At 49.4% G+C, this 19842-nt stretch overlaps 1 protein-coding gene across 2 annotated transcripts in view; it reads right to left on the bottom strand.

Moving 5' to 3' along the window:
- Nucleotides 1-19842, bottom strand: part of RNF144A (ring finger protein 144A) — a 367507-nt gene that overhangs the window by 60652 nt on the left and 287013 nt on the right. For both annotated transcript variants that reach the window (XR_015248833.1, XR_015248834.1), the window contains exon 9: nt 12662-12792. The gene's annotated coding sequence lies outside the window, so the exon portion shown is untranslated. The remainder of the gene's footprint in view (nt 1-12661; nt 12793-19842) is intronic.

Genomic DNA, 19842 nt, shown 5'->3' with positions numbered 1-19842 from the left:
CCACAAGTCCATGCAGAAGAGCAAATTCTCCTTGCCAGAGCATTAAAAATCTTATCTGTATGTGACTTCTATTAAACTTGTGTGATGTATAGCAACACAGAACAAATAAAATGGATTCTGGCCCACCTTATATCTGACCCAAGCCTTCTAGCAAGACAATGACTGTCTCCCAAAAACCTAAGGAGGACTTCCTGCTCCTTTGGGGAATATCTTCTCACAGTCAGTGCCAGCTAAAGACAACATACTCTCTCTTGTGTCATTTTACTTCGATTGCCAGAGCGGAACTCTGCCATAGAACTTGTCTGCTTGGTCTGAACAAGGACAACAGGCCCCCTGTAGGGCTCACTGTCTGGTTTGAAATGATTCTAGGCCAAACAATATAGAACAAAGACGAGTAACGAGTGTCTGCAGTTTGATTTCACTATGGGTCAGCTTACAACAGTTTTTCATTCTGTGCAATAAATACCTATGTGATTCCTAGTGTGTGTGTGTGTGTGTGTGTGTGTGTGTGTGTGTGTGTGTGTTGTTGAGGGCTTTTGTTGTTTTTGTTTTGTTTTGTTTTTTGCTACTCAGTGCTAATATGCCCTCAGCATTGTCCTAATGCAGGGCCCTGCTGAAGGGCAATAAAACTCAAAGATCCTTTGCCTTAAGAGTTTTCTGTCCAGGTCAGAGTCTGCTCAACCTTACTGGGCAGAGAGAAGCCCTATGAAATGCAAAGAAATGAACTGGAAAAGACAACTAGACAGATGTGCTATGATAATAGCAGGTGCGGCCACCAATGATATAAAACCCCAGAAGAAAGCAAGCACAGTTATGTATCCAGTAGACATCGGAGCTGAGCAAAATCATATTTTTGTCAAGAAATATTCTATTACGGTTCAGCACCACAGGATAATCTCATTGCCTTATGACCTGGCTTTCTCATTTCTTCCTTCAAGGTATGCATTCACCATACCCAACCAGAGTGTCTGTAAAGAAATACAGGATGAATGAATGGAGGCAAAATGGGCAGGGGGATATAAACTATTCCACAATAGTTTTATTACGGTAGTCTTCCTGTATGATGTTAGATTTTATAAAGGTAAATCTTCAGCCCCCTGAGAAAATGGGGTATGGAACACATCATTTCAAAGAATGAATGCAACCCTGTGCTTTCATTTTCTGGATGCATCCATCAGAGGGGAAGACAGGAACATTGCTATATGAACACACATGCCTCTCTAAACATTAGGTTTCAACGAGACAGTGTTCTGCACTGGGGAAAGTAGAACAACATGAAGCTAGCTACACTCCTGTTCCAAACCTGAATCTTCCGCAATTTATGACCTCAGGCAAGTTCCTTCACCTCTCTGCGCCTTTGTTTGCTCGTCTGTAAGATGGAGGTAATACCCACTCTGCAGGGTTGGGCATGGCAAGAATCTGGCACTCATGGAAGGCGGCCGGCACACATGTTCCCAGTCTCCCTTCTTACTCAGTCCCCACCATCTCCCTCGCTGTTCTCTGCAACGCGCACAATAATGTATTTTGCTCTCACTAAACAACCATCGAACCAGGTCAACGCGACTCTAGGAAGCGAATCTCCTGGGAGGGTCTACTGCATCCAGCGTCCCTGACCCCCGGCGAAAGAGCCTAATTGAGGCTATTTCACATTTCATCTGAATAATATTGACTTCTTCTCAGGTGATTTCTACTCACCCTTTTAGATTTTATTATGAAGTGATAAACACTCAAGTCTCTGTCTGGCTGTTCTGGGAGGGACTTTCTCCAGTCGAGCGAATGTTCCCACAAAGCCTCTGGCGCCCATCGGACCTGGCTCCTCCCCAAGAGCACACCTGCCCCTCTCGACTCCCTCTGGGTCGACTCCCTCAGTTCGACGAGGGGGGAGGGAGGGGGCGCGTGTGTTCCGGTCCCCATCACAAGCACTGAAAGCGTCATTTGCTGGCTTGGAGAGGTCATCGGAGCTAATGGGATCTGTCCCCCCAAGGACGCAGCAGGAGTGCCCTGCCGGCCCAGAGCAGGTGAGTCCAGTGAGGTCCTCCTGCCGGCAGGCGGCCACCTGGCTCTCAGCGGGGGCCACACAAGATGCACCTGGGGGGCTGGGCCAACAGCTGCTCCCGCATGGCCACGTGGCTGGGAGCATCAGTCCCCGTGCTCAGAGAGCGGGGACCTGCCACCCTGCCCCGGGCTTCCCCTGCCTTTAACACTCATACATGCCCAGAGCGTGCACATGCACATGTGCCCACAGCATGCACACACATATACACAGGACAAACTCATACACATGCACATAGACACATACTTACATGCCCACAGTGCACACACACAAACACACACACACACACTCACGTGCCTACAGCATGCACACATGCACACACACAGGACACACACACTCATACACACGCATGTAGAAATATACACTCATGTGCCCACAGCATGCACACATGCATGCACACAGGACACACACTCAGACACATGCACATAGACACACGCACTCATGTGCCCACAGTGCACACACACGTACACACACTCACGTGCCTACAGCGTGCACACATGCACGCACACACACACACACACGCAGGACACACACACTCATACACATGCACGTAGACACACACACTGTGACCACAGTGTGCACAAGCCTGGTGGTGACTGTTTCCAGAAACCTCTTTACTACGCACTGGCAGGAATCACACTCAGAGCGCTTGGAGGTCTGCTTCTGTGTGGCTGGGCCTGGGAAGCAGCCGCCACACCTGCCCCATCTCTGTTTGTGTCAGGGCTGACCTCAGAGGGTGTCATGGCAGGTAAAACACTTCTGGGGGGAAACAAAGAGTGTGAGTGGGGTTCAGACGGGCTCTGGATGCCCTGAAGAGCGGAGAGGAGGGAAGGGCTGGGACTGTCTCCTGAACAAAGACCCGCAGAGCAGGCTCAGCCCCGAATGGTGTGTACTGTGAGGAGAGAGACTGTGTTGTGTGCAGCGGGAAGAGCGGCCATCCTCAGGATGCCAGGACATTGGCTGCGCTCCAGGAGGCGACCCCGGGGAAGAGGGCACCCTGCACCAGGCTGCGTCGGCAGACAGGTGTGTGTCCTAACCAGGCGGAGGTTCCCGCCCAAGTGAGCGGTGGCCCAAACGGAGCGAAGGGTCTTGCTCAGAGTGGTGCCCTGGCAAAAGCAGCCTCTCGGGTAGAGCCAAGCCGAGGCAAGGGGGAGAGAGGAAGCCGCACGCAGCAGACCCCTGGCCGGGGCCTGGCCACAGGAGGCTGCAGAAGCCAGCCGGCTGCGGATCACAATGTGCCACGCTGCTCGCCGACCGAAGGACGACACTTCCCCTTTTGTCTTATAAGCCCCTGCTCCCCCATGAACTGCTGAACGTGCAGGGTGGTGGCGGGCAGGGAGAGAGGAAGTGTGTGCAGACCCAGGATGAAAATCAGACCCACCTGGCCCGGGGGCCACACGCCCCGAATTCAGCCTGGCCGCCTCTGTCCCCTTACAGGGCAGACCACATAGAGGACACCTTCAGCTGTGACTGGGGTCAGAGATTCTGTCGGATATTCATTCGCAGCCTGTAGCTGACAACAGTCAGAGCATTTCACGCAGAAGGAAAGGCTCGAATGACACTCACCTGAGTTGGGTTTCACAAAATCTCTCAGGGATGCCATTAAAGCAAACATAAATACCGTTCCTTAGTCCGGAAAAGACCAAAACAGATTATATCCCACTCCATAGGCTCCCCTCACTAGTGTGAGAACACGGTCCTTCTCATCCGCAAGCCACAGATTCACGCCTTTTAAAATATTTTCAGTTTGGGGCACCTGGGTGGCTCAGTCTGTTAAGCATCCAGCTCAGGTCATGATCTCGAGGTTTGGGGGTTCGAGCCCCGTGTCGGGCTCTGTGCTGACAACTTGGAGCCTGGAGCCTGCTTTGGATTCTGTGTCCCCCTCTCTCTCTGTGCCCCTCCCCTGCTTGCGCTCTGTCTCTCTCTTTCTGTCTCAAAACTAAATAAACATGAGAAAAAAAATTTTTTAACAATGACTTTTGGTTTAAAAAAAAGTCAGCCTCCTGACCTGAAAGGTAAGTGCACACAGCGCACCTTGGACGTGAAAGAGGACGCGTGGCTTCAATTTCTGAGCCCATTTGAGGGAAAACCAAAACCGCTGAAGGACTTCAGAAAACAGACAAGGGTTGCCTCCTGTTTTGCTCTTCTACTCCACGCTGCAAGTGGGACAGACTGAAAGCGTCCCTACCTAATATATTTAATACAATTTTCGCCAGAGGCCAACCGTGGCCAAATCCAGCCTGCCACCCAGCTTGTTAAACGAAGTTTTGCCGGAATGCAGCGGCACCCACAGCTTATAGACTGTCTGCGGTGGCTTTCAAGCCACCCCGGCGGAGCTGAGCGGTTGTGACAGACTCCAGATGGCCCGTGAAGCCCAAACGTGTTACGATCTGGACCCTCACAGAAAAGTTCACCCATGCCTGCAATACGTCTTCAAGGTGTTCCGAGTCCCTCACGCACATTGTCTGCTATATGACAAGACAGTAAACTGCATTGGAATGTTAAGCCCGGTGCCTGTCAACCCAGGACACTCCAAGCAGGACACCTGCCTCAGCGCGGAAGGGCAGATGGCCCCTCAGAAGAGACTTCTGGGGCGCTTGGGTGGCTCAGTCGGTGAAGCGTCTGACGCTTGACTTCAGCTGAGGTCATGATCTCCCAGTCGTTAGATCGAGGGCCGTGTCGGGCTCAGAGCTGGGTTTGGAGTATGTTTAAGATTCTCTTTCTGTCTCTGCCCTTACCCGCCCCACCGCCTCTCAAAAATAAAGTAAATAAATAAATAAAAGAGCCTTTCAGGTCCTGATCATTCCAGTCATGCGATCGACCCCACAGGTATCACCGTGTTCTACTGTCCCCATCGTGACACAATAATAATAATCATCTAAGTTCAGATTTAAGGCTCAGAAAAAAAAAATGGTTACCACATCATTTATATGCATGTGATAAATCTGTGTGACCTAGTACGATGTTGTATCCTCCTAGAGGTTCACAATGGCTGTTCTACTAGAACCCCTCTGCTTTTCAGGCATCTGAACTTAAGGAAACCAGCACTTATTAAGTTATGAGCCAAATGTCAATAAAGGAAAAGTCATAATATGTGCCTTATTCCATAAATCCAAAAAAAAAAAGAACAATCTTCTTCACTGAGGGAAAAGTCGAGGCCCAGAGATTTGGTGACGGCCCCAGAGTTACGCAGAGGTAGACGGCAGAGCTGGGTCGTAGGGAGCCGGGTGTGGGGTCTGTGTTCCGGGCCCAGGGCCCTCAGCCCTGGTCAGACCTCATTCCTCAACTCATTATGGTCAAGGATTTCCCGCCCCCCCCATCATCCCTGCAATGCCCCGGTGCTTCTTAGACACAAAGACAGAGTACTTGAAGGGCCTGAACATTAATCAAGCACCTCGTCCCAGCCTCCTCCTGACACGGAGCCGGGGACCCCTGCAGCTGACAGCTAGCACAGGCGGCTTGATGGAACAGCAGCGGGGGCCGCGGTCACAGTTGGCTCTGTCTGCCATGCAGACACCGCCCCGGTTCGATGAGAGTGATGATTTCTAAAAGAACCTTGCTTGAAGAGAAACAAAGGGCATCGAACAGCCTGCTTTCCCATCCCAATCTGTCGCAAAGACGGCACATTATAAAAACATTAGCACTCAACCACGGCTTGAGCAATCCCTGAATGGGCGGCAGGGAGGACGACGGTGATTTATCAGAGCCCGGACCGCGCCAGAGAAGAGCAATTCTCAGAAGTCCTCGAGCAGGCCAAGGTTTGCGAGCACAAGATCGGAGCCTGGCGCCTCTCCAAACACACAAGTCCTCTCCACGTTGGGGCGAGTCACAGGCCCGGCTTGGGCACGGAGCACGGGCTCAAGATTACGCTTCCAAAGTGAGCAGATGGGTGCAACCCGTGTTCCATGCGCGCGAGAGATCACGCCCAGCTAGCACGAGCATTTTGACAGAGCACCAAGTAACGCATTCATCAATCTGACATGGTATCTGACAGGGGCCGCCTGCTGGCCCCCCACCCCCCTCACAGCACGGCGAAACCCTCCAATTATTGAGGTCACAGATGTCAACGCCTTCGCGCACATATTCGAAAATGTCAAAATCGCCCTCAGCATCTCTTTATTTGGTTCCCTGAAATCAAACTTGAATCTCTCATCACACGTCCAAGGGCACAGTTGGAGATTGGATCTTCTTCGGGAAAACAGGTGGTGTTCAGTCCGACTTCGGGTGGCTTTTCCGACTTCGGGTGGCTTTTCGGTGCAACACACGGCGTCCTTTTCCTGGCTTCCCTCTGGGGAGCAAGCTCCTGACACCAAAAAACAAAAGGGCGCTGAGGATTAGAAAACCCAGATTTTATTTGTTGCCATTCCACTGGCTTTGGTTTGGGTTTTTCTTTCTTTCTGACTTGTATTTTTGAGCTTAAAGCTCAAACAGCAGGTCCTGTTAGGCCCACCTTACAGACGTTCAAGGAGGATCAAAAGCGTTCTGCAAAACGTGAGACAATTTCTGCCATGACAAATGGACTGAACTGTTAATGAATCAAACTAGGCTGCTGAGCCTTTGTGGCTGGATCCCACCCCCTGTTCTCCCCACCTCTCCCAAGAGGTGGGTCAGTGGGGGTGACCCACAGCTGGGCGTCAGGTGAGCGCCGGGTCAAGCCAGGAGCAGGTGACGCGGAGTGTGGTGAAACACCGAAGCACAGTGGAAGGAGGGACCTGTAGGGAGGAGGGAGGAGAGGCTGTGGGAGGAAGCGTCAGGTGGAGGAGGCACGGCTGGGGCCGGAGGTGCTGTCAATACCCGTTACATCAATGACCCACGTCTTTACAGATCAGTAAGGTCACATGCCATTATTCATTTATTAATTAAAAGCTTCCCAGGCCCTGGAGATTCAACAGTTTAGAACCAGGAGCCCAGGGCTCAGCATGGACATCTGGCTCAGAAACCCCTTCCTGGGCCCCGTCCTCATCATGACTGCTGCACATCCTCATGGTTCTGGATGCAATGCGATCGCCACGGCTACCAACGTCCTTCACGAGGTCCGACCATGTCTCTTTCCCCCCCCCGCCCCGTGCCAATAATGAAGGGAGAGACTTTACTCCTTTCTGCATCTATATTCTCAGAGTAGATGCTTAATAAGCGTTGGTTGACAGGAACTAGTTTTCCCCGCTAGAAACATTGCCAGAGAGCAGGCGTTATAATCACTCGTTTAGCTCAGTTCCCACATCCAGCAGTGCAAATACCATATTGAGAGAAAGACAGAGACAGAGAGACAGAGGGAGAGAGACACAGGGGGAAGGAGGGAGAGAGAGAGAGAGACAGAGGGAGGGGGGCAGGAGGAAGAGACAGAGAGAGAGAGGGAGAGAGAGTCAGAGAGAGAGACAGAGACAGAGAGGCAGAGAGTAGGGAGGAAGGGAGGTACAGAAAGAAAAGAGAGGGAAAGAGGGAGGCACAGAGGGAGGAAGAGAGAGAGAACGGGGGAGAAAGGGAGAGAGGGGGAGGCAGAGATGGAAAGGGAGGCAGAGAGAGAGGAAGAGAGGGAGAGAGGGGGAAGGGAGAGGGAGGCCGGGTGAGATGGAGAGAGTGAGACGGTGGGGTGGGGAGAAAGTATGTATTAGGGTTCTTTTGGGCCATGGGCATGACAGAAATGGAAAGGCCTTATCCATCACATCAGCAAATTTTACTAGATTTTATCATACTATTTGTCAAGAATTCTAAAATAGGGCATACATTGCGTGGTAACGATTACAACCATATTGATTTGAATCAGTAATTTGGAAAAAAATAATTCAATCCAGATTGCCACTGGAAGCATCACAGGTCCAAGCCCTAACCTTGAGTTCTCGGTCCGCATCGTCCCGATACAATTCCAGGTTACAGAAGTACCCCCATCATACCTGATTGCCAATTGCCAAGTGGACCTCCGCTACGTTCCCGCAGAAAACGTGGACTCTCAGCAGCCCGTAATCGCTGCAAGCCTTCCCAGTTTCCCCATTCCTGGTTTACTGATGCGGATTTCAGCAAACTGGACACATGAGGTGTCGCTCTATTTAAAAGTGTATGCTGAACAGTTTGCTCAGTTGTTAAAGATGAAGAGCTCCGAACGGTGTGGTGTTGCCAGCATCCGTTCAGGTAAACGGTGGCGTTCCCGACCCTCCAGTGTGTGCCCTACTGGCAAAGACAATCTGACGCTCTTCCATCCGCGTTGCCGCAAACAGTGAACAAAGGGCCGTGTGACATCTCTGAACGGCAGTTTCTCTACTTTCGATTCCTTCTTCATAACATCCTGAGCTGCCCACAGAAACCTATTGGTAACTATTTCTGCAAAGGGAAATGTCCTGTTCCTCAAAACAATGGCCCTTTGGAGGTAAATTATGCCTGAATGTGCATAATATTAATGAGATAACTTGGAAAATAGAACAAAATTTGGTGCATCAGCTGGTTATTCTGTCTTCTAGTTGCCAAATTATTCGTCCAACTGTTTTTTTTTCCCCATTGAATTGACAGGTCTGAGTGGTGTTTCTGTTGGTGTCATTTCCATGTACCAGCATAAGTTTGAAAAGAACGCTTCATCTCCAAGCCAGGCGGCCATCACCTAAACTCGCTGGAATGTTCTTCCCCTCTGCTCCACCTGATGAAATCCTCTACGTCTTGGTGGGTTTGCCCAATGGCTTCTTCTTCCAAAGGGGCCTTTCCCTTCCCACCAAATTACAATTATGTAACTCCAAAGTCCGTTTGTGGCACCTCTGATACAGCCTTTGTTTATTCTGGCCACATAATAACAGACAACGATTCTGCGTGCATCCCTCGTCAATAGTAGAAACCATGTCTCATCTATTATTTAATGGATGTCAAGTAACTACTGATTCCGTAGAATTCTTCAATACTAAGGAAACATGATGAGTAAAAAATTATTTGGCTTATCTGTGTAAAGGAAGTTGCCCTTGGCCCTGTCCTACTGTCTGTAGTCCTTTCCTTTGGTTCGTGATTGCAGTCAGCACAACTCAGGTGCCAGGCCTCCATCCGTCTAGTGTCGTGGAACGTGAAGGGACGGAGGGACCAGCAGCACTGATTCTGCGCAGCCGTGATGGACGGCTGCCTGAAGACTGAGAGGTCTGGAGCTCCTACCCTGGAGTAAGCCGTTGAAGGCAATGTGAAGGCGGGTGCGGTGTTTCCAGACAGGGATCCCCCAACTTTGGTGATCGTGTAGCAGAGAAGGAGGAAGTACACAGGAAAGCCGTGAGTAACGGGGGTCACAGGCAGCTGGCGAGAAACAACCCGCTGAAGGATATCGCAATATCTCCTGAAGCATTCTCCCTCTTTAAACCCGATTGCCTTCTTCCTAGCGCTTCCAGGGTAAGCGGCCCGTGTCATGGGAAGGCCAGCCTCGTTTCAGCCACTACGCTGCTGTGTTACCTAAGTAACTCACTCTCCCACTTTGCCGTTTCATACTCCCTGTGAAAGGGATGGCCCAGCTGTCTCCTAAGGGAACGTTCAGATCTGCCAGCCTACGGAGTAACTTTCTCTAAGGGTGCGATCCAACATCCTGGATCTCAGTGATGTTCCCCCACTATCTCCTCCTTCTCCCCCTTTGTGACACTAGAGGAACTGAATTATTTTCAGTGGTATTTCTGATATTCCAGCAGAACCTTCTTCCCCCAGTGAAGAAGCAATCGCGGGATTCCTGTGGTCTCAATAAACCTCCCATGACCCCCTCCCTCTAGCCCATCGCGTTTAGCTCAAACTGCCTTGTGGGGTATGAGAAGTTGGCCACACTCTGCCCCTACCCATATACCCGGCCAACACCCCAAGACCATGATTTGTCTATGCATTTCCACGTTATCCCTCTCTGCCCCCAGAACATTCCCGCCTGCCTCTATTTGTTTTACAGAAACTCAGAGACTTAGAAGTTAGACTGAGGAGGGGTGCCTGGGTGGGTCAGTCTGTTAAGCGTCTGACTTCAGCTCAGGTCACGATCTCGCGGTTCGTGAGTTCGAGCCCCGCGTCGGGCTCTGTGCTGACAGCTTGGAGCCTGGAGCCTGCTTCGGATTCTGTGTCTCCCTCTCTCTCTTCCCCCTCCCCGCTCATGCTCTATCTCTCTCTGTGTCAAAAATAAATAAACATTAAAAAAAATAAAAAAAGACGAAGTTAGACTGAGGAGCTGAAGGCGGGGACTATATGCCAAAAGTGCTGGGGGTGGTGAAAGAGGGATAGAGTCAAGCCATATTGCAGTTGTAAAAGCGCTTAGAAAGTTGATAATTAAGTTACCCAGGTGAAGGACAAGAGGCACAGGAGTTTAAGGTGGCAACACCATTTCTAGCTGGGAAGCCTGGGCGAACAGTGTTGCCAAAGGGAGCCAAGAAATCCAGGAGAAGACCTAGATAATTTAATGGCCATCCTTCTTTCTCTGATACCCTATGGCTGTATCTAGTTGGATACAGAACTCCTGTCTCGCTAAAAAGGAAAGAAGCAAGAGAAGAAATGATGGAACTGTCTACTTCCTCTGCCTTTGCTACATAGTTTCTTTTAGTATGAAACACAGAGGCTTTGTATTCTGGCTTTTAGAACTGGGTGCAACACCCATCTGTTCAGTCAATCATGAAGCAGATGGAAGTAGGAGCTTAAGGAAGTGTATGACCACAATCTTGGATAATAATAAATATTTAAATATGTATTTGTTCTTTGTAATGGATTTAGAAGCTGAGTAATGAACACACTTAAAAAAATCAATAACAACAACAATAATGAGATGCCTTCCTAATCACGGATTACATATGCATTTGGGTTTATCCCAAACGCCTAACTTGGGGCAGGAAGACAGGTGCAAAACCCCCCTTGAGCTGTGAGAGGGCGCAGTGGGGACTTGGTGCCCAGTCTCCCCTTTGACCTAGAACATGGCGGTCCATTGTGCAAGCCAGAGGGGGTCTTAGAGAACAGAACGCCCTGCCCACGCCTCTCCCGCTGCAGAAAGAAAACTGACATCCAGACGGAAAGGACAAAGCACCCTCCTAGGGAGAGCCCACGCCTGACCCCAAACTTCTGGTCCCCCATGCTTGGCCCTCCCAAGGGGAGCCCGAAGAAAATGGAAACACCTGGAGAGGCTGCTTCAAAGGAAATGCACCAAGGGAAGGCAGGCGACGCGCGAAGCATACAAAGTACCACATGGGCAATTTTAGTAATGATTGTAGGTGCTGAGGGATTTAGGAGTCAGGAATTGGGAATACTGCAGGAGGTTCAGGTCCCGCTGTGAAATACAAAACCAGTGCTGCTTTTGTCTTATTCAACTGCATCAGGGAGGCTTTTTAGCACCTCCCTCTATTTTGTGGAGGGAGACCGGCTGTAAAACCCACCTCTGCAAACTAGCTGGATGATTGTGTCAAGCACAGTCTCATCTACGGTCCGGTACACCCAGTGTTCCCCCCAAACGAGCAGTCCCTAATTACACACTCCACGTCGTTGCCACCCTGCGGGCTCGGGATGAACCACAGGAACCAGGAAGGTGGAAGAGTGCCCTGTTTCTTCGTGGAGGGCTAGAGAGTAGGTACGGGACTCCCCACTTCCGCTGGTGTAGGAGGAAAATGCGTGTGCATCCCACTTTTTCTTCCAGGACAAAATTTACACGTGTAAAAAAAACTCCAACACTACAAGCGCATGAAAACTAAGGCCTCCGACCCTGACCCGCACTCCTTAGCTCTCCCACAAGGCAACCTGTGACAGGTGTCTATGCACAAATGCTTCCTCTTCTCACATTGCGACTGCGGTTCATAGGGCATCAGTTACTAACACGAGGGTGAAGGGATACATTGGCACAGTCCCACCACAGACTGTATCAGATACCTCGCTTTCAACACCAGGTTAATCTTTTTAAAGTCTGTGAATTTTTATTTTTATTTTTGTAATATTTATTTTGAGAAAGAAAGAGAGAAAGGTAGGGGAGGGACAGAGAAAGAGGGAGAGAGAGAGAACCCCAAGGAGGCTCTGCGCTGTCAGCGCAAAGCCTGACTCGGGGCTCGAACTCACGAGCCTCGACATCACGACCTGATCGGAAATCGAGAGTCAGATGCTTAACCAACTGAGCCACCCAGGCGCCCCTAAAGGTTGTAATTTTTAAAGAATTCAGGGGCGCCTGGATGGCTCAGTCGGTTAGGCAACTGACTTCAGCTCAGGTCATGATCTCGCGATCCCTGAGTTCGAGCCCCGCATCGGGCTCTGTGCTGACAGCTCAGAACCTGGAGCCTGCTTTGGATTCTGTGTCTCCTTCTCTCTCTGCCCCTCCCCCACTCACGCTCTGTCTCTTGCTCTCTCTCTCTCTCCCTCTCTCAAAAATCAACAAACATTAAAAAACTTAACAAAAAGAATAAATTGTGGTTCTTCGTTCCTCTCTAGAATGCCTTGAACACCTTACCTTCTCCCAACTTTGGCCCCTCGTGTTTGAAACATCAAAGAGTTACAATTGACAACCACTTAATCCAACGGACCCCCAGCTCCCTGCACAGCATAACATTTCTGGCGAGTGACCAGCAATTTCAATCAGAGGGGATCGTTTTCTTTAAATAAAGTGACCAGCAATTTCAATCAGAGAGGACCATTTTCTTTAAATAAAGTGAAGCATACCTTGGGATCACAGGTTATCACTGCGATGAAAAGCGGGTCCTCCCCAAAAGTCAGCCTGATTCAAGAAATGTATATTTCTTGGTCGGTGTAAGTGCACAGGTTGAAGATTATCAAGGCGTTGTGTCAGGTGGCTGGAGAGAGAGAGAGAAAGAAAAAAAATCAGTTGTCCTATCTCAGTAGTGTCTACAAATTTGAAAGTTTTCGAAATACCAATAACGTTATTGAGGTATCAATGCTGAAAATACGGATTTTAGGGCGAGCCTTTGGCAAGTAAACCTCGCTGAGCATCCCCCGAGAGGAGAGGTAGCATATACCTTTATCTTTCCCCATTGGAGACAGATAAGGGGCAGGGAGAAAGAGTGTGTGCAGACACAGGGGAGGCTGCAGGACATTCCTCAAAGACGCCACATGGTGCGAGGGCCCCTCCCGGACATTTGCGGCCTCCGTATGTCACCGCCACGGGGGCCCTGTGGCTACAGTGAGGCCAGGTGTCAGGTGTGGCTGCATAGTGGGCACTCCCTGTGCACAGACCTAGACAAAGCCCTGATTTCTGTCTGTGGAGCAGGGAGAGTTGAGGACACGTGTGGTCTGCAGAGATAAAACCACAAGCACCTTATGCCTGAGATCCAGCAAAACGAGACTAAATCTCAGGAAAGCAAGACCCCGTGCTCCCCTCCTGGCTCAAGACAGTGCAGCAGAGAGCAGAAGTGCTCCACCTGTGTCTCCTTACAAGTCCTTCAAGGTCCCTCCGTGCCCGTCTTCCCTGGAGCGTTGCACCTTGCCCTACCTGTGACTCTCACACCCAAACACGAAGAATTCTTTTTTTTAATTTTTTTTCATGTTTATTTATTTTTGAGACAGAGAGACAGAGCATGAGTGGGGGAGGGGCAGAGAGAGAGGGAGACACTGAACCCGAAGCAGGCTCCAGGCTCCGAGCCATCAGCACAGAGCCCAACGCGGGGCTTGAACCCACAAACTGGGAGATCATGACCTGAGCTGAGGTCGGACGCTCAATCGACTGAGCCACCCGGGAGCTCCTCAAACATGGAGAATTCTGATCATGGGAGCCAGTGAGCATAGGTAGCTCTGGAGTGTGGAAGGAGGAAGCCTATGGCCTGCTCAGGAAAGCAACGACCACCCTGACTTTGTCCACTGCAGATACAGAGACAGAGGTAGAGAGAGAGAGAGAGGGAGAGGGAGAGGGAGAGGCAGAGATAGAGACAGAAATAATAGAGATACAGTTACATAGAAAACGATTCATTATAGGAACCGGCTCACATGGTTACGGAGGTGGAGAAGTCCCATAGTCTGTCGTCTGAGCACCTGACGTCCAAGGACAGAGGAAGACAGATGTCCCAGCTCAAGCAGACAAAGTGAATCCCTCCTTCCTCCACCTTTTTGTTCTAGTCAGGCCTCCAGTGGATTGAATGATGCCTGTACACCTTGGTGAGGGTATTTTCCTATCTTCCTCACTCAGGCTGCTGGTTCAAGTGCCAACCTCTTCCAGAAACACCCTCACAGACACACCAAGAAGTAATGTTTTAGCAGCTATCTGGGCAACTCTTAGCCCCGTCATGTTGACACATAAAATTAACCATCATACACAAGTGGCTTGTTTCTCCCCTGTTAAACTCATGAACCAAGAACGGTGGCCTCAGAAAACTCCAGAAACTGGAGCTGTAAGCCAAGCTATGCTAATGTCCAGAAGAGGGACCCCCTCCCCCACACAGCACTTCCCTTTTCCCTCCCTGTAAATCAAGGCTCTTCTAGAAGATTTCCTGCACCTCATTCTGGTCCCCATGCAAGGACAAAATCTGTCTCCCTGAGGAAACTGATAGCAGAAAGAAGGCTGGTTAATGACCCTGATTTTATAATTCTGCTCACTGTCCTACAGTTTCCTTATGATGATGATTTCTGAAACTTTTAACTCTAATACGGTATGAAGTCTACAAGAAGGTTCCTTTTTTTTCTGGCATATCCCTCAAACCTATTAAAAATAAAATTCTGATTTTTTCCATTATTTCTGTTTACCGTTTCTTCACCTGAACTTTGGGGGTTTCTCCAGACTACAGAAAAGTTAAGGATTTAAACCACGCTCTAGACCCAGATACATACTCAGAGCTGACCCAAGACCCAGTGGCTCGCACCCCCTTTTCCTTCTCCTTCCTCTCCCCCTACAAACACAGACCCATGAAGGCACCAGCCGTTGAACCACGGGGGTCCTGAGCACATGTGTGAACGTGGCCAAGGTTACAAGGGGCTGAGCATTCCGGGCCACTTAGGGCATCTCGGTGGCCTCACAACACCCTAGGACCACCAGAACGACCCAGCTGTCTGGCCCTGCCTGCATTCAAAGAAATCCGTGAGAGTTCAGGGCTCGGGACAACTGGAGGCCAGAGAGCTTTGTCTTCCAACAACTCCTGGACTGAACTTTCCTTCATTCCTGCCCTGACGTTTCCCAAACAGGGAGCAGCCTTCTGGGACGTCCTGATGGGACTCTTCAGAGCAGGGCGTCTGTGAAAGCCTCTCTCTCTCCCTTTCACTCTCCTACCCGACCCTTTTCTTTTCTTGACATGAATTCGATTCAACTGCCACTTAAAAATAGGCCTGCTTGTCACATTCTCTTTGCCAGTTGGAGTGAATGTCACTGGGTGTCACAGAATCTGTGGCTGCAGCTTGTGGATTGATTGCAGGAGAAACTTGGTCCAAAGAGTAGGCCCCTCTTCTGACCTCACCCAGATTTATACCCACAGAGACAGCGTTGATTTTTCTTGCCATTGTCTTCTTTCCCATTAATTTCTTCCCATAACTATTTAAAACCACCATCTGTTCTCTCCTTGGAAATTTAAGTAACTTCAGCAGAATTTTTTTGATTTTTACCCCCAGTTGTAGATAAGCCATATGTGGGGAGATTGGGTCAAATGCCAGGTATTTAAAATGAGGTAGGAGACATTACGCAAATGATCTGACAATCTCTTTGGGGCCATTCATCTGGTGCTGCCTGTATTCATCCAGCAGCATTTATTGAGTGCTGGCTGTTTGCTAGGCACTGTTCTAAGCTCTGGGGCCATAGGGATGCATGGCAGCTCCAGAGTCCCTGACCTCCGGGAGTGGAGGGCCGTGTAGAATATGAATGACCGGTTAGTCACTGCAGTGGGCTGAGATCTCTGTTGTGTGTCTACAATATGTCTCCTGATGTTCAATCCACATTGATGACATTGTCCCCCAGTCTACCCGGAAAATCTCTACCTTGGAATTAGTTTGACGGCTTGGTCTGTGCTGGCTGACTAGGTTTAACTAACTCTTCCTTGGGGACTCCTTCATGCCCTTTTACTGAAATTTATAAACAAGAAATGTCTACTCGTCCACCAGATTATGAACCTGTTGAAGGCAAACATTTCATCTTACTCGGGGTGAAAACACCAGCAGAGTGCTCGCCCAGAGTAATTTCTTAATAATATTTGTTGAATGACTGAAGGATCCCCTCCCTTTCAAAATGTACTGAGCACCTGTGTTGTACCAGCCACCATGTCAGGCAAGGGCATGTGTGCGTGTCCATGTGTGTGCCCACGCGTGTGTGCCCTTGTGTATGTGTCCACGTGTGTGTGTCCATGTGTGGGTGCTCGTGTGTGTGTCACCGCGTGTTCCTGCGTGTGTGCTCATGTGTGTGTGCCCAGGTATGTGTCCCATGAGTGTGCCTGTGTGTGTGTGCCCATGTGTGTGTCCCCGTGTATGTGCCCATGTGTGTGTGCCCATGTGTGTCTCTTTATGTATGCCTCTGTTTACCCAGGTATGCTCGTGTGTGTGTGTGCCCATGTGTGTGTGCCCATCTGTGGGTGCTCGTGTGTGTCCCCATGTATGTGTCTATGTGTGTGTCCCCGCGTGTGCCTGTGTGTGTGCCCACGTGTGTGCGGCAGGGTAGAGGTGGTCACGGGGGCAGCCTTGTAAAGGGGAACAAAACTCTGGATCTCATGGAACTCGCAACTTCGTAAAAGACACAAGTAATACCTATTACTCAAGCGTCTGTTTTTATCCCTTGCAGGAAATCTTAAGGGAGGGCTTGAGATAATTATAAATATAAAAAGAAATGTCTGTGTCTCATTTCAAGATTCATTTTTAGTATTCTGTTCTCAAATGCTTTATGTTGGATTGTTAATTTTGCCTCGGCCATGGAAATAATATCTGACACATGAACACGCCCTTCACTTGCTTCTCTTGTCCCATCTGTGGCTCTTGCTGTGAGGAGTTGGGGCGTTGCTTTTATTATTGTGTGTAGAATTTTCTCTGATGAAGTGCTCCTTGCATTTCTGGATTCCCCTCCTCTGAGGTGTACCTCACGCACACGCTACAAGCATTTCCCGTCATCGGCGGTGCCCTGAAGTTCACAGCCTCTTCTCTAAGTGGGGAAGCTGGAACAGGGCACCTCCAAGGGCCGTTCCATGACGAGCGTTCAAAATATCCACGTGAAGGGGCGCCTGGGTGGCGCAGTTGGTTAAGCGTCCGACTTCAGCCAGGTCACGATCTCGCGCTCCGTGAGTTCGAGCCCTGCGTCGGGCTCTGGGCTGATGGCTCAGAGCCTGGAGCCTGTTTCCGATTCTGTGTCTCCCTCTCTCTCTGCTCCTCCCCCGTTCATGCTCTGTCTCTCTCTGTCCCAAAAATAAATAAACGTTGAAAAAAAAAAATTAAAAAAAATAAAATAAAAAAAAATATCCACGTGAAAATCAACTCGGCCAACACCTTCTGAGCACCTACTTGGTGCACACCACTGTGCCCGTTCGGGGGACGGCTTCCACGATAGACAGAAGAGGACCCCAAACCAGGTGTGGGAAACCAATGTTCTGTGAAAGACAAGGAGCCTTCTCAGAGAAACGGTCTTTGCCTTGGATGAACAGAAAAGATAACCCCCTTTTTGGACCTAAGAATTGGATGGAACAGCTTGCACAATCGCCTTGAAGAGCAAGTCAGGAGCGGCACAAACAGAAAATCACATCACCCGGAACCTAATACCTCTTTTCTTGAATAGGATTTCGCACCTCCGTTTTAAGGAGGAAATCCCTGCCCCTGAGGGTTTTGGTGAGTTCCAAGGAAATTGAATACCCACTTGTCCCTTTCTTTGAGTCTTCCTATCCACCCAAGCTCTTCATCTTTTCTTCTTTCTGTTCCCCTTCTAGAATTTTCTCTTCTCACCCAGCAGCTCCTCTGCCGGTTGGAAGCCTGGATTAGAAGATGCCATTCTCTGCCCTCACCGAGGATTCACAAGTGAAATGCCCAGAAGTGAGCGTTATCAGCAGTCTGGGTGCTGGTAAGCCCAAACAGCAGGCTAGGGCGACTTCTCTCCACGCCTACCCAAGCAGGAGCCCTTCGGCACACCGTCCCCATCTGCAAGCCTTTGATAGCGCTGCTACTCGGCTGATCCTTTGTTTGAAGAGGCTGAACAGCATCATGCCCCATGCAACGATCCAAACAACCAGCTTCTTTGCCATTCACGGCGCATCAGAGCCAATTAAGCCTCAGTCATGGTGGGTCTCAGTGACACAAGTGAGTTATAAAGCAACTGCGTCTCAAGGAGAATCTTCTGGGCCAATGGCGTCCCTGAACACCTTCTTCTATAACAACAGCCCACAGTACCCGAGCTAAAACATCCACAGGCCTGTGTAAACACAGGCAACAGAAGTGAAAAGGAAAATGCATTTTTGGATGTGTTTCAAAAACATACGCTTCTTGGAAAGCGGACATTATTATTTTCGTATTATAAGGAATATTGTAGCAGCAGAGTGGGCTGTATTATAAATATTGAGAACACCGGGCTTGATTCTGGGTGAGGAAGACCCATGTTGAAGGTACCGACATTTGGGGAAGTGTGAGATGACAGAGAAGGCAGGGAATGCATGTAGCTAAGGACTCAGAGTGAAAGAGATCCCAGAATTCACGAGCCTCTTAATCACAGAATGTGGGAGCCTAAAGGCTAGGTAGAGAATAAGCTTCCCATTGGCCCAAGTCGCCCAGGGCAGGTCCCCAATGAAAGTTAGCAAATAACCGGCTGGTTGAGGGATTTGAAATCTAGATATCCTTCACCATTGAACGGGAAGAAGCAAAGAAAGAGAGTAACATAAGGCACTTTAACTACATTAATGCCTCCAAGGTTTCATCGAGACTGATCTCACAGGCAAGTAACTCAGAGGAAGAAAAAGAGGTTTCCTATTTCAATGTGTTCAGAGTCATAGATGATCTAGTGTAACACTGTTACCTACTTGGAAAGTAATAAAGAATTTAATACCCGGCTGACCAGGTTGGCAACTTGACATCCAAAATGAGTTCTCTGGCCCACCCTGAGGTAGTTTTTCTGAGGCCAATCCTGGGATGTCCTCAGCACTGCTTTTACCTTAGACAACCCCCCCCCCCATAAATATATGCTTATAGTTAACCTTCATTTCTTCTTTCTTCTTCATTCCTATTTAATCTCAGTAATATCAGCAAAACTGCTGATATTTAACTCCTTTCAGCAATTGATTCAAATACTCTGATTATACAATTGCCCGTTTTTTTTAAGTCTTCATTATTTTACTTATTTTTTATTTATTTTTTAATGTTTATTTATTTTTGAGACAGAGAGAGACAGAGCATGAATGGGGGAGGGGCAGAGAGAGGGAGACACAGAATCCAAAGCAGGCTCCAGGCTCTGAGCCGTCAGAGGGGCTCGAACTCATGGGCCGTGAGATCACGACCCGAGCCGAAATCGGATGCTCAACTGACTGAGCCACCCAGGCGCCCCAAGTCATTATTTCAGAGCAGTTTTGGGTTCACAGTGAAATTGAGAGGAAGGTACAGAGCTTACTCATACACTTGCTGCCCCCACATAGGTACCGCCTCACCCATTAGCAACATCCCCGACTAGAGTGATACAGCTGTTAAAACTGATGAACCTACATTGACCCATCGTTATCACCCAAAGTCCAGAGGTTACATGAGGATTCACTTTTGCTGTTGCAGTTTTTCTCAACTTTTTTTTCTTTACTTTTAACCCCTTATTTGCCTCGATCTCCATTTCTGCAGACATTCTAGACCACTGTTGCTTTGCTGGTGCCCAGCCTGTGGAGGCCTGGGCAGAAGACAGGGTTTCTCCCTCAGTGCACCTTGCAGACTGAGTGCAGGACAAGCCCAGAAGAGGACACGAGGTAGTT

This window comes from Puma concolor, chromosome A3, assembly GCF_028749965.1.
Source record: "Puma concolor isolate L17-30 chromosome A3, mPumCon1.1.hap2, whole genome shotgun sequence".
NCBI classification, from domain to species: domain Eukaryota; kingdom Metazoa; phylum Chordata; class Mammalia; order Carnivora; family Felidae; genus Puma; species Puma concolor.
Note: the sequence above shows the minus strand (reverse complement) of the source record. Positions and strands in the feature narration are given on the sequence as shown.